We start from the raw sequence: 15,394 nt of genomic DNA on the forward strand, positions 1-15,394 counted from the left end.
GTGGGGTGCCTCATCCAAGGTGTGGCAGTCATGGAAGATTTCAAATCCTGGTTTTAGCCAGCCATCCTGAACGAAGGGTTCAGGGAAATCACAGCATGGGTGTCCTTTTCCTTCCCGAACGAACATCCCGTTAAGGGTTCTTTGATATGGGGGGAGGAGGGTGGTTTGTTTGGCCTTGTTAAGGCGTAGCCTAGACAGGCGGTCAGCAATATCTTCCTCCGTTGGTTCATAGCCTAAGCCAAAGGGAGTAGATTTGTTGGGTAAAGGATGGAATGTGCATTCCTTCTTCCTTATGCCCAATGGGGTTCCAGGGAAATAACCTTGAGCTAACAGCATTCTAGGGATGACTCGGGATGCATGCGGGTCTAGGAATGCTGGATCATAATCTTCGATGAACTGGATTGTTTCTTCCATTTCAAACCCGTAAAGGTCGTCTGCAGTTTCGGGCGTTCCAACCATAGTACAACTGACGTCGAGAGGAGGGGCGCGGATTTCTAGTATTACCCCGTTATGGTTAAGTTTAACCATTTGGTGCAAAATAGAAGCCACACCTCCTAAGTCATGGAGCCAAGGTCGCCCCAAGAGGAGGTTGAAAGTGGGCTTGATGTCAATTATTTGAAACTCCGTGGTACGTGCCACAGGCCCGGTTTGTATGGTGAGGTTGATTTTTCCCAACACAGGCCTTCGGGAGTTATCATAAGCTCGTACCCCTTGCGTGGAGGTTTGGAAGTCATCATTTCCTAGCCCCAAGCAATGGGCGGTTCGTAATGGGCAAACATTGACCGCCGAACCGTTATCTACGAGCGCTAGGGGGATGTTTTGTCCTTTGCATCCAACCACTAGATAAAGGGCTTTGTTGTGAGCACCCCCCCTCTTTGGGCAAGTCTTTGTCAGTGAAAACTATGGCCTTTTCTCCGGTATCTCTCGTGACATGGCTAACTAGTGAGTCAGGTGTGATATCTGTAGGTACTGAGATGAGGTCGAGTGAGCGAATAAGCTTTTCGCGATGTTCCTTTGAAGTACACATGAGATCCCAGATGGTAATTTCGGCTTTGGTTCTTTTTAGTTGTTTCAAGAGAGGATTTTCAATAACTTCCGCGACGGTGGTGTGCCGTCCATTCTCAGGAGTTTGCCTAACTGGGATATCGCCCATAGGAGGTGGGTGAATATCCGATTGGTATATCCTTCCGGATCGGGTGAGGTTGTCGACCTCGGGCTCCTGAGGGGTGGTGTCAATGAGAGCATACCCGGGCCAAGTTTCAGTAAAGAGGTCCTGGCCCGACGCTTGAGATAGGTAAATATCTTCAGCATCATCATCCCACACACCGCACACTTCTCTCTCGATTCGATCCATAGGGACCACAGCGGGTGGTGCACCTTGGGGCGTAATGTACACCGTAGGGTCGAAGTTCTCATTTTCTGGTTGGTCGAGAGAGATGTGACAAGAGCCGAGTGGGCTCTTGTTGTTGTTGGGTTTGCCAACGTTAGGGAGAGGTATCACTTCATCCTCTATCATGTCCTGGATCGTATGTTTTAGATTCCAGCAGTTTTCGGTGTCATGCCCATTTCCTTGATGGAATTTGGAGTAAGTACCTTCGACCCAATATTTGTTCTTGAAAGGAGGGTCACGGGTGGGGCCTATAGGTCTCAACTTTCCTTGATTGGTTAGTCTTTCAAAGGCTTGTACCAAAGTCGACCCTAGTGGGGCAAACTTTCGGTCTCGGACCCATCTTCCAGGGCTTCTTCGGGCGGGAGTCTCCTCTACGGCATGGACTTCTTGGGCTTGGGATGTGTTGCCCCTGTTGTAGGTATTGCTTTTGTATGCGGGTTTACTTTGTATTGTTTTTGCGAGATCATCCTCGATCTTTATTCCCACATCATAAACTCTTTTGAAAGTGTCAAGTCCCAGGTACCTAAGGTGCTGTCTGTAGGCCGGGTCCAGGTTGTCAATGAATTTTTGGACCAATTCTGTTTCGGGAGGCCTATTGATTAGCTGGGCCGCCTGATCCCTCCATTTAGCAAAGTAGGTTGTGAAATCCTCATTTTTCTTTTGGAAGAGAACTTCCAGCTCGCGCATGGTGACTTGAAAATCCATGTTCGACGAGTATTGCTTGATGAAGACATTGACAAAGTCTTCCCAAGTGGGGAAGAGCTTAGGGTCCTGGTGATAGTACCATTTGAGCGGCACAGGTTCCAAGGACAAAGGAAAGGCAGGTAAATACATGGACTTGTCCACGCCTTTCAAGTTCATTGCATTCACAAAGCTCAATAGATGATCACGGGGATTATCCGTGGCTTTAAACTTTGGTAAGTCCGATGAACTAAACTTTTCTGGTAGTTTGCCAGGAAAAGGTTCAGGATCGAGGGAGAAGTACTTGCTCCCCATGGTTCGCTGTAGGACCATTTTTTCAATCCTCTTCTCGTTATCGAGGTCGTTTTTGGCTTGCGCAGCCGCTAAGGCTTCGTTTTCCATTTTCAGTTGGCCCATGAGTTGGGTCATTTGAGCCATCTGCTCTTGCGATTCTTCGATGGACATGTTTGAGGGTGCGAATCGAGGTTGGGGAAGCGGAGATCCTTGAAATGAGGGATGACGGACGGATCTTGGAGTCACTAAACCTGGTGCTGGCGATGAAGGAAATAATGCCCTTGGTCCAAGTATGCATTCTATGTTAAGTCTAATAAATGCGGTTCAGTATTAATTAACAAGTTAATAATTCAGTGAGATCAAGTGAGCTGAATGCCTAGCTAGAGGCCGCTTCAGTTCAAGTGGAATTAATGATATTAATCCACAGCTTACTCTTGACTGAACCCGTAGGGTCACACAAATAGTACGTAAACGGATCAAGTATTTAATGGCATTAAATACTCCATCTATGAATATTCGGAACCGACGGATCTTGGTTTCAGTGGGAGCTAAGATCGTCACAGGCAAGAAATGAATACTCCGGAAACGATGATATTGCCGGAAACGGAAATATGGATCGTATCGGAAATATGAATATTATCCAAGTCGTAGATGTTACCGGAAACGGAAACATGGTACGTATCGGAAAATATTATTGGAAATGGAAATATTACCAGAATCGGAAATATTGCCGGAAACGGAAATATTGTCAGAATCGGAAATATTGCCGGAATCGGAAAATAATTCCGGAAACGGAAATATTAAATATTTGTTCGAAACGGAAATTAATTCCGGAATCGGAAATATTAAATATTGTTCGTATCAGAAATAGATTCCGGAAATGGAAATTTAATCGGAAGCGTATCGTACGAATTAGCATCGGACGAGACCTGCCGGACGAAGGCCCAGCACGAAGCCAGGCCGTCGCCCAGCAAGCACGCACGCCACAAGCCCAGCGCGCGCCAAGGCCACGGATGCGTGGGCCTTGCTGCGTGGGCTGCTCGCACGCGCATGGGCAGCCCTTGTGGCTGCCGTGTGTGTGTGAGTTTGTGCTCATGCGTGATTCCTGAATCAGCAAGAGTCAGTGTATGATTAAATGTCTATTCCTAATTGGATAAATTAATTAAATAGAATTCATGTAGAATTCTAATTCCAATTAATTCGCATCCTACTAGGATTACGATTCCTTTTCCATAACTCTATAAATAAAGGCCTAGGGGTCATAATTTATATATAAGTTTCAAAGTATTCAAAAGTGAGTTTTTTGAGAGAAAATTAAAACACATCTTGCTCATAAAAGTGCCGAATTTTCTAGTACCTTAAGGGCGATTCTAGTTGGTCAATCTTAAGGCGGATCCGGACGTGCTGTGGACTATCTACGGAGGGACGACACTTGGAGTCCTAAAAGACTTGTTCTTGTTCGGTTCGGGCGCAGCTAGGGAGGGCACGCAACAAAGAGTATGCATCTAATTATGCTATATGATTATGTGTAAATAATATGTTTCCTGGGTTAATGGTTGTTTCCGCATGATCTATGTAAATGTCATATGTATCATAACCTAACAGGCGATGTATCTTCGAGGCGCACTAACCGTTGATTTCCTGATCGGCACCAAGTGGCAGGACCAGTCCTATGCATAAGATAAGCTAAAGTTTAGGTCCCAAAGTTTCAAGCATTTACTTAATCTAGACTTCGACTCTCTCTATTAGTTTTTCACTCTTTCTTTTGTTGGTAAACTTTTTAGTTCTTTCTTTTGGTCATTCTTTGGATTTTCGAAACACTTGCCCGTGTGACATTCATAATTATTAGCATGTTCGGTTTTTAGTGCCGAGCATTGTCGTCGTAGGAGGCCTAACAACGACGCAAAGAGTTATTAATTTTTTACGAGTCGCTTTTGAGATCGAGTGCTTTTCTTACGCCTTCGTAACAATTCTTTTTACGAACGTTTTTTTGTTCTACGTATTTTCCTTTTGCGCGGGCACCGAGGCTGCTGCGCCTGACCAGAAGGCTAAGCAGCAACTTCAACGCCCAGCGTAGGGCGTGAGAAATTCTGGCGCCCAGCCAGGGGCTTTGAAAATGCGTCCCTGGCTGGTTCTCGTTTTCTGTTTGCGTTACTTTTATTTATGCGACTTCGATTTTGCGTGCTTGCCTAATAACGTCCTTTACGCGTTGTGCAGCGTTTGTGGGATTCGTTACAGGCCATCCCGAGCGTCGCTTATTTTTGTGGCGATCGTTCGGGTTTGCGGAACACGTGTTTCGGTATAACTCTTTGGCAAATTGGTTTATGAATGTTTGGGAAATTTTTAAGGTCGTTGGTTTTCTTTAGGATGGTTTGTCACACACAATCATATATTTCGCTACACATAACTAACATTCCATCATGAGGCAATAATAACATGTCATGTAGTTTATGATAGGCTTCTATGGGTAGTTATTTGCGCCTGGCTTGGTACCGCTTCTATCGTAGATCCAACACATGCCCCGGTCGAGGTAGTGTCTTCAGCAGACGAATTTCGCTCAAGAGGCCAACCCGCAAGTGCAAGCCAAGGGCATGCAGGCAAGAGGGACCTAATGGGCGAGCGATTGGGTTTGGGACGGGTGTACTACTAGCGAAAGTGCCGAGTGGACAATATTCGAAGCGTATGCACCCCCCGGTTGGCGATGGGTATCCTTAGTCCCAACTCCCGAGATGAAACACCAAGGGAGCCAAGATTCGTTATGCGGTTCTGCCCGTTCACATTAATATGCTGATTTTCAGGTCGTCCCAACTTGATTGGGAAATAAACGTGGGGTAGGATCGTTTCACCCTTCGGCTATTTTGATTACCTACAAGCACGAGTATTTCCTTCACTATCCCCAGTGGAGTCGCCTCTGTGAGGGGGTCGAAAAAGCACGAGGCTAATGCGTGACCTCGTCCCTCGTGGGTGTGACGCTTCTTTTTGTCAAATCAAGTGTAATTAGATTTCCTGTGAGTTTACACCCAATTGACTAGTAATATAGGAGTCGCCATTCAGTTTTTAACGACAATGAGAAAAACTGACAAAACCCGGTTATCGTGACATAAAGGGAGTGCAATTATGTTTGACCACGACGGCCGTAGGTTCCCTTGTGATCCCTGGTGGTGGGGATCGCTCAACGTACACCCGCAGAGTAGAGATTGAGGGTTCGGGGGACTGTAACTACCGAGAGGAGTACTCGCTCTTCGATAACTCCAGAGGCAGGATATCCTTACTAGCTCAGCATAAATAATTGAAGGGACATGCGTTAACTATTAAACTAATCTGAGTTGATTTTATCAATATGCAGCATATAGTACTAGATCGAGCGCGATTATCTGATTTAGATTGTTTTAAGGGACCTAGCATGATAATCCAATTTCCCAAAAATATCATATTTATTAAGCGTGATCGAACAATCAGATTTAGTTAGTTTAACAGTTCATAAAAGGGCGAGGAAAGCGATTAAATCATAGAAAAGGGACACATTACGACGCACCCTTGAGAGGTGCGTCACGGTTCTCAGAAAACTAACCACTTTGACTTTGCTATTTCTCCTTTTATTTAACGAATCTCAAATTATGGGACGGGATACGTTCTGTTCGATTTATGGATCGATTGCGACAGAACGCGTGATCAGTTTTGCAGCGTGAGGCTTAGGCTTAGGGGTTTAGATTCAATACTCAGAATATAATTGTGTGTTGTTGTCCTTTTCACGTCGAACTTAAGGCCCTATTTATAGAAAAGAGTTCGTGGAAAGATAGAATTGCAGAACTCTAATCCACGATGAATTAGGAAAAAACACGTACCAGGTATTTTCAGCGCCCAGGCCTGGGCGCCGAAGATTTCGGCGCCCAGAGCCAGGCGTTGAAAATAGGGTCTGGGCTGTTTTTCTTTGTCAGATTCGGATTCCTAGAATCCGGAGTATTTGAGAATTACCTGAGTCCTTTAGTGCGTATTAACCTTGTGACGGGATGCGTCTGGGCCCGTTACGAACTCTAGGCTCGTTAGAATTTTAATTAATACGTGACTCTTACTTTCGAATCATATTAGGAATAGGATTCTCTCGCAATTTCTATCTCATTTAGGATTTATGTTGGAGTGCAACACCTAATTCTGACAGGTTTCTATCTTTTATGACTTGCCACTTTTAACAACTACCATTACGGCAGTTACTATTTTTAGCAGGTTTCCATAAATAGCAGGTTTCTATAAATAGCAGGTTTCGGGTGAAATGAAAAGGGGAATTGAGATTCGTTATTTTATAGGAGATGCGTTGTCAAGTGGAGATTTACGTTTTCATCATCGAACCTTCCCTTTCGGGAATGGGGACAAAAGTAGGTGTCTACATAGAGGAGGGGAAGAAAGGAGTGATGGCTGGTTGTTGGTGTTGGTGTAGTGTAGAAATGAAGTCAAAGTTGACTTTTGAGTCTTGAAATCTCAATTGAAGGCATTTGACCCTTTTTGAGGAATTAATTGATCGGATTTTGAAAACCGTGCCTCGTGCTTTGAACGTTCCACCTACACACACATTAATAAAAACGAGGAGATAATTGAAAAATAAATAAAATAATAAAAATAAAACGAAAGTAAATAATAATAATAATAATAATAATAATAATAATAATAATAATAATAATAATAATAGAAATAGAAAATAAAATAAAATATGAAATAGAAATTTAATAACGAAAACTATAATAACTAAACTATAAAATTATAAAATAAATAAATTACGAAATTAAGATCTAAAAACTAACAAAAATAGCTAAAAACATTAAACTAAGCTATAAATAATCGAAATAAGAAATCAAGTAAAATAAAGACTAAAAATGCTAAAAATAGGATAAACCTACTCAAATAATGCCTAAATTACTACCCTATGAGTGACATAAATTACTACCCTATGGTTGGCGATGGGTATCCTTATTCCCAACTCCCGAGATGAAACGTGCCAAGGGAGCCAAGATTCGTTATGCGGTTCTGTCCGTTCACATTAATATGCTGATTTTCAGGTCGTCCCAACTTGATAAGGAAATAAACGCGGGGTAGGATCGTTTCACCCTTCGGCTATTTTGATTACCTACGAGCACGAGTATTTCATTAACATCCCTAGTGGAGTCGCCACTGTGAGGGGGTCGAAAATGCACGAGGCTAATGCATGACCTCGTCCCTCGTGGGCGTGACGTCGTCAGATCAAGTGTATTTGGATTTCCTGTGAGTTTACACCCAATCGACTAGTAATATAGGAGTCGCCATTCAGTTTTTAACGACAATGAGAAAAACTGACATAACCCGGTTATCGTGACATAAAGGGAGTGCAATTATGTTCGACCATGACGGCCATAGGTTCCCTTGTGATCCCTGGTGTGGGGATCGCTCAACGTAAACCCGCAGAGCAGAGATTGAGAGTTCGGGGGACTGTAGCTACCGAGAGGAGTGTTCATCGATAATACTCCAGAGGCAGGTTATCCTTACTAGCTCAGCATAAATAATTGAAGGGACATGTGTTAAACTATTAAACTATTCTGAATTGATTTTAGCAATATGCAACACATAATACTAAATCGATCGTGATTATCTTATTTAGATTGATTTAAGGTACCTAGCATGATAATTCAATTGTCCAAGGTATTATTGACAGGCTAAATCGCACTCCTATCAAAGATAAACCTAACGTTCACCAACTAAAAATATAGTAAGGGAAGCAGGGATCGTATCCACAGGGAAACAATGTTCTTTCCACTATTAATTAACTAATCTAGACTACTGGTAACAAAGAGTTGGATCGGTTTGTATATTAAACTAAAGCAAATAATCAAATCGGAAAATAACAATATTAAAGGAATCTAGGGCAACGGTTCACCATAAATGCAGAGCAGGATTGGACAACGGACAATAACAATCAATGAACAATCATAATTTGGAAAACATGCATCTCTCGAATCTTATGAATTCCTTAGGATAGAACAACTAGCGGGCTCTCGCTACGTACTAGAAATAATTCCTATCTAATAGCCACAGACCAAAAAACATCATATTTATACCTCTCGGCGCATAATCTAAGGTTAATCAAACTCAAATCAAAATAGTCCGGCCGAACAGAATTGACGAGCAATAATAATAAGCTATAGAAATTATAATCAATCAATCAATTAATCAAGTCCACATATAATCCCAATCATGCATTCATGGATCCCCTAAACCCTAGAAATTAAACTACTCACTCATGATAATAAATAACAAAGCAATTAACATAATAGAAAACATGATCAAGCAATAAGATAAATTAAAGCAAGAAACAATACCGACTTGAAGAACAATGGAATAATAAAGCTTGAATCTTTGATTAAAATTAAAACTAAGTGTTTGGAGAAAATAGAGAGAACTAAAATAGACTAAGTAATTAGAAAACTAGAATAAAAGATGTCACTAAAAATATAAGGGGCTAGTATTTATAGTTTGCCCAAAATAGAGCCCAAAATCGGAAATAAAATCTCGCGAAATACGCTGGAGGTTGGCGTGGCCCGATCGGGCGATGTGCTCGATAGTCGGCCCGATCGGGCGAAATTCCGCCCGATCGGGCGGTTGCAAAATGCCCAGAACAGCGCCCAGAATGACCGCCCGCCCGATCGGGCGCGTGTTGAAACTGCACGATCCTCTATCTTAAAAACACCATATCTCCTTCGTTATAAGTCGGAATTAGGCGAGTCACCACTCGTTGGAAAGCTCTTGAAGTCTAAAATCCAACCCAATTTGAATCGCTGCATTTGGAGTTGTATAACTCGATTTATGATCAAAAGAGTGGACGACATTCAGTTTTCTACTTCTTTCACTATTCGCTTTGCATGAAAATTCTTCCAACTCAATGTTTGCGCTCTCGAAAGTATATAATCTCTTGTATTGATTCAAATGAGTAGGAAATGCACAAAAATATGCTAATTCCTACAATGATGAACCTGAAACTACAAACACACTACAAGGAGCACATTAGTACTAAAATCGCTCCGAAGAGCTCATTTGAGATCAAAAAGTACTAAGGGACGGGGGTAAAAACTCTATATAAAACGCATATATCAAACTCCCCCAAGCTAGATCCTTGATTGTCCCTAAGCAAGGAAATCATCGATGAATACAAGATCAACTTCACCCCTAACATATTTCAAAACGAAAGACATAATTCAAGGCAAAATCTAACGAGCATGCATCAATGTCAACCAATCAAATCCACCAACCACAAATCCTCCCTAACAATCGTCACGCAAAGCGAACCACAAATGCACAATGGAATTCAAGACTAGTGCTCACACACTCGTCACTCATTTATGTGGCGGATAAAAGATGTACCCGTTCGCTCTCCTCCCAACATATAAGTGTACAATGCCCTCCCAAAACTCACAACACTCGTGTGTCTAGAAAAACATACACTCAACCTAATAGTCGACTCGGAATATGTCATGTCATAACTTGCATTGATAAACAACTACTTTCACATTAATATGACTATATGCACAAAGGTCGGAAGGTCTTCAAAGCTTGTAATGATAGGCTTAGGTAGGGGTGCGGTAAATTTGGGTAAAATGTGAGCTTAAAGCCTTGGCTTTGGGGAGCATAAATCCTAGCAAAACCATGATCAACCACAAATGATGACCACAACTCTCCCACTCAACACATGATGAAACAACAAACAAACCACACTATACTTTCTTGCCTTTCTTTCACAATTAAAATCAATCACTCATAAAGATAAGAAATTACAATACTTGAGTGTAACAATGCTTTGAATTTTTCTGAGAGTAATGAATTTTTTTCTTTTTATTTTTTTCAATTTCCTTTTTTTTCCTTTGGAAACCTTCATATTTTCTATTCTTCTCATCTCTTTCACTCTTCATTATTTTTTTTTCTCTTTTTCAAACAACAAATAAGATAAGAAGAACTCCCTTATTTCCTTTTCAACACTCACTTTGTGCTCAAAACTAAGCACACTACAACTCCCTCACCTCACTTACTATTAGCTCCCCCAAGCTAGGCTTGGGACTAGTAACCAATGGGGCTTTCATGGGCTTGTAATATGGCTAGTCACCGAATAAAGGGGCACAAGCAACAACATGGGTAGAAAAGGAGGGAACAAATGTATCTAGATTCATCTGAAGGCTACCTAAACAGAAAAATGCCTTTGTCCTCCACAATGTGCATGTATATGAGTCATAAAACACTACTAACAGTTGCAAACCAATACTCAAAATCAATGACACACCAGGAAGCTATCACACATCCTAACCAAGTCAACTAGCCAAGCACCAAGTCCACAAATAGTTAGTCAGAGTTGACTCATGTTAAGGCATCAAAGCAATCGAATATCAAATTATGGCTAACACATCCACATTGCTCGTCATCAAATATCAAGAATCAAAACAATTTTCAATCAAAGGGGCACAGGGAAGCATGCTATTGTATTCATCGGAACGTATTTTTGTATTTTTTTTTCAAAGCAATAAACTACTCTAGAAAACATTAAACACACCAAAATAAACACACAAAAATAAGTAAATGCAAAAATAAAAGGAAAAACATATCTAATATGTACAAGTGAGTGAAACACCCCCCCAAGCTAAATCAGACAATGTCCTCATTGGCTCAAGGGGTATCATGAGGAAAGTGAGCAAACCGTGGCTTATTTGTCGCTGATTCGCAAATCGCCCGATCGGGCAGCAGATAGCCCGATCTGGCAGCATATCGCCCGATCTGGCAGCAGATCGCCCGATCTGGCAGCAGATCGCCCGATCGGGCAGCAGATCGCCCGATCGGGCAGCAGATCGCCCGATCAGGCGAATTTCGAACCTTTTCGTTGAATCTGTGCGCGCCCGATCGGGCTCACCTCGCCCGATCCGGATCGGGCGAAATGCAATGCCTTGTTTTATTGACTTTTCTCAGCCCAGAATCCTTCCTTGACCTTTCTACGACGTCATCATCAACCGCCCGATCGGGCGGAATTTCGCCCGATCGGGCATTTCACTCGCCTTTTGTGTGGATCGGGAAACCGTCGCCCGTTCGGGCGATTTTCCAACATTTTCCTTGAATCGACACGCGCCCGATCGGGCGCTCCTCGCCCGATCCGGATCGGGCAAAACGCAAACTACTCCGTTTCAGCTTGAATTCAACTTTTTCGAACTTGGAGCCTTAGACCTGCACAGCATTAAACGTCCAAACCGTAAAATACCCTCTTCTCACCTCTCTAACACCAAAAACTACAATGAAACACACACTTGCTCAAAAATTATACTAAAACACACAAACAAAAGCGAAAAATACACTACGAAAAGCAATAAATGGATAGTGAAATACTCATCCCCTATTAGATTGATGCAATGTCCCCATTACACAATCTTAGTTTATGTACAGACAACGAAAGGAAGGGGATGAGAGCCACGACAACTCATCGAATGGGGGCACCAAAGATGGTGCCATCTGGTGTCGAATCAATTTCCTTGGATGAGCTATGTGGCGCGGGAAGTGACAGACCACGACCCCGATCATGAATACGGTGCCCACCGTTCACCGAGCTTTCGGCCTTTCGGGTCTCAACATCATCAAATCGTGCCTCCCGCAAAGAGATTGGTTAGTAAATAACCAACGAACGAGCGCAGAAGCTTGTCATACGCACTCGCACAACTTTCGTGCAACAAGACATGCACGATAATCAACAACAACATTTGCATAAAGTCCGAATGAACTCTATGCCAGTAAGGAGTAGGATGCCTAAAGGAAGAAGAACAAAAAGAAAAAACAACAATAAAAGAAGAATAAGAAAAGGAAGGAAAAGAGAAAGTAGGCATACTCTCCTTATGGAAGTTGTTTTTACGGACTATTGATTCTTCAACCTCAATGATCAATGAAATAGCTCTCTCTGTGTTTTGGAATTCATGGTGGATAGGCTCTTCACCATATAGAGCTCTCTGCAAAGCATCCACCTCTTCTTTGTAAGTATTGTAAGTACCTGCGAAAGATTCACAAAGAGGAACATACTCTATTGGGTCATTGGGCTTTTGATTTTCATGGGGAGGAGGAAGATCCTCAAGTAAAGGTTTTATGGGGAAAGAGAAGGGGAGTGAGACGGTGTAAACGGGGCTAAGAATAACCCTTCTTGGACTTGGAATATGAGGGGTAGGGGTTGACACAACAACAAGGGTTTTATCAACTTCAACTTCCTCATGGAATTGCTCTATGACATATGGCTTTTCAGTTTCAACAAATCCTTCATCCATTGATCCAACCGTCAAATCATCATCCTCCCACTCATCCTCAGCCTCTGTTATAAGCTCCTCCCACTCTTGGTTGCCTATGGGTTCACTCAGTTGACCCCCATCCCCAACACAACTCGAATCATTATTTTCAATAATTTCTTGAACATTTTTAAATCTCTCAAGAGTAGCCTTACTAGCTTTAATAATCTCATTAGTAGCCTCTTGAGATCTAGTACACTGAATCTCAATCTCAGAGTTTAATCTTCTTAATTCCTCTAAGAAGCTATCTCTGCTTTCTGATTCGGGTTGAACAGGATTGAGCAAGGGTTCACAATAATACACGGGAGAAGCAACAGTGGAATTATGAGGCAAAACATTGATATCCATGCAAGGGTTAGATAAGTCGTTAGAATATACATGATTATCATAAACATTAGAATGCACCTCATTATAACAAGCATTCAAGGGAGAGGGGGTAGAAACATGTAGATTATGCTCATAATTTGGATTAGCATATGTAACATGAATCGCCATTTCACGCTCATACAAATCCCTTGCAAACCACATATAGTAATCCCACATATCATCCATAGACAAGGCTCGAAAATCACCATTAAATCTACTTTCTATCACATTCCTTGTATACTCATTTAAACCACCATAAGCAAAACCACAAGAATCCCAAAGATTAAAATTGTGGTAACCAATAAAATCATTTAGCCTATCGAAATACACCCAAAAAGGCTCATTTAAGAATTGAGGGAAAGAATAATAATCCATTTTTTTCAGGGGAAAAAGAAATTAAAAAAATTAAAAAAAAAATAATAAAAAAATAAACTAAAGAAAATAAAATATATACATGGTCTCAAAGAACAGGAAGTTCTATGAGACTCAAGAAAATAATCTAGATCATAAAACTAGTAGCAGAAAATTAAACCGTTTCCCCGGTAACGGCGCCAAAATTTGACAGGCTAAATCGCACTCCTATCAAAGATAAACCTAACGTTCACCAACTAAAAATATAGTAAGGGAAGCAGGGATCGTATCCACAGGGAAACAATGTTCTTTCTACTATTAATTAACTAAACTAGACTACTGGTAACAAAGAGTTGGATTGGTTTGTATATTAAACTAAAGCAAATAATCAAATCGGAAAATAACAATATTAAAGGAATCTAGGGCAACGGTTCACCATAAATGCAGAGCAGGATTGGACAACGGACAATAACAATCAATGAACAATCATAATTTGGAAAACATGCATCTCTCGAATCTTATGAATTCCTTAGGATAGAACAACTAGCGGGCTCTCGCTACGTACTAGAAATAATTCCTATCTAATAGCCACAGACCAAAAAACATCATATTTATACCTCTCGGCGCATAATCTAAGGTTAATCAAACTCAAATCAAAATAGTCCGGCCGAACAGAATTGACGAGCAATAATAATAAGCTATAGAAATTATAATCAATCAATCAATTAATCAAGTCCACATATAATCCCAATCATGCATTCATGGATCCCCTAAACCCTAGAAATTAAACTACTCACTCATGATAATAAATAACAAAGCAATTAACATAATAGAAAACATGATCAAGCAATAAGATAAATTAAAGCAAGAAACAATACCGACTTGAAGAACAATGGAATAATAAAGCTTGAATCTTTGATTAAAATTAAAACTAAGTGTTTGGAGAAAATAGAGAGAACTAAAATAGACTAAGTAATTAGAAAACTAGAATAAAAGATGTCACTAAAAATATAAGGGGCTAGTATTTATAGTTTGCCCAAAATAGAGCCCAAAATCGGAAATAAAATCTCGCGAAATACGCTGGAGGTTGGCGTGGCCCGATCGGGCGATGTGCTCGATAGTCGGCCCGATCGGGCGGTTGCAAAATGCCCAGAACAGCGCCCAGAATGACCACCCGCCCAATCGGGCGCGTGTTGAAACTGCACGATCCTCTATCTTAAAAACACCATATCTCCTTCGTTATAAGTCGGAATTAGGCGAGTCACCACTCGTTGGAAAGCTCTTGAAGTCTAGAATCCAACCCAATTTTCTACTTCTTTCACTATTCGCTTTGCATGAAAATTCTTCCAACTCAATGTTTGCGCTCTCGAAAGTATATAATCTCTTGTATTGATTCAAATGAGTAGGAAATGCACAAAAATATGCTAATTCCTACAATGATGAACCTGAAACTACAAACACACTACAAGGAGCACATTAGTACTAAAATCGCTCCGAAGAGCTCATTTGAGATCAAAAAGTACTAAGGGACGGGGGTAAAAACTCTATATAAAACGCATATATCAATTATCTTATTAGGCGTGATAGATCAATCAAGTTAATAGTTTGACAATTTTATAAAAGGGTGATGAAAGCGATTAAATCATATGAGGGACACATTACAACGCACCCTTGAGAGGTGCGTTGTGGTTCTCAGAAAACTAACCACTTGGCTTTGCTATTTCTCCTTTTATTTAACGAATCTCGGGTTTCCAAGCAACGTTCCAGTATTTAGGCTTAATTCATCAAGCTACAAGGGGCAAGACGCGTTCTGTTCGACTTTTGGGTCGATTGCGACAGAATGCTGGATCAATTTCGCAGCGTGAGGCTTAGGCTTAAGGCTAGAGTCAATACTCAGGTTATGCAATTGTGTGTCCTCTTTCACGTGGGTTTTGAGGCTGTATTTATAGGAAAAGGGTGCGTGGAAAGATAGATTTTAAGATACGGATCCAAA

This window comes from Spinacia oleracea, chromosome 5, assembly GCF_020520425.1.
Source record: "Spinacia oleracea cultivar Varoflay chromosome 5, BTI_SOV_V1, whole genome shotgun sequence".
Taxonomy (NCBI): domain Eukaryota; kingdom Viridiplantae; phylum Streptophyta; class Magnoliopsida; order Caryophyllales; family Amaranthaceae; genus Spinacia; species Spinacia oleracea.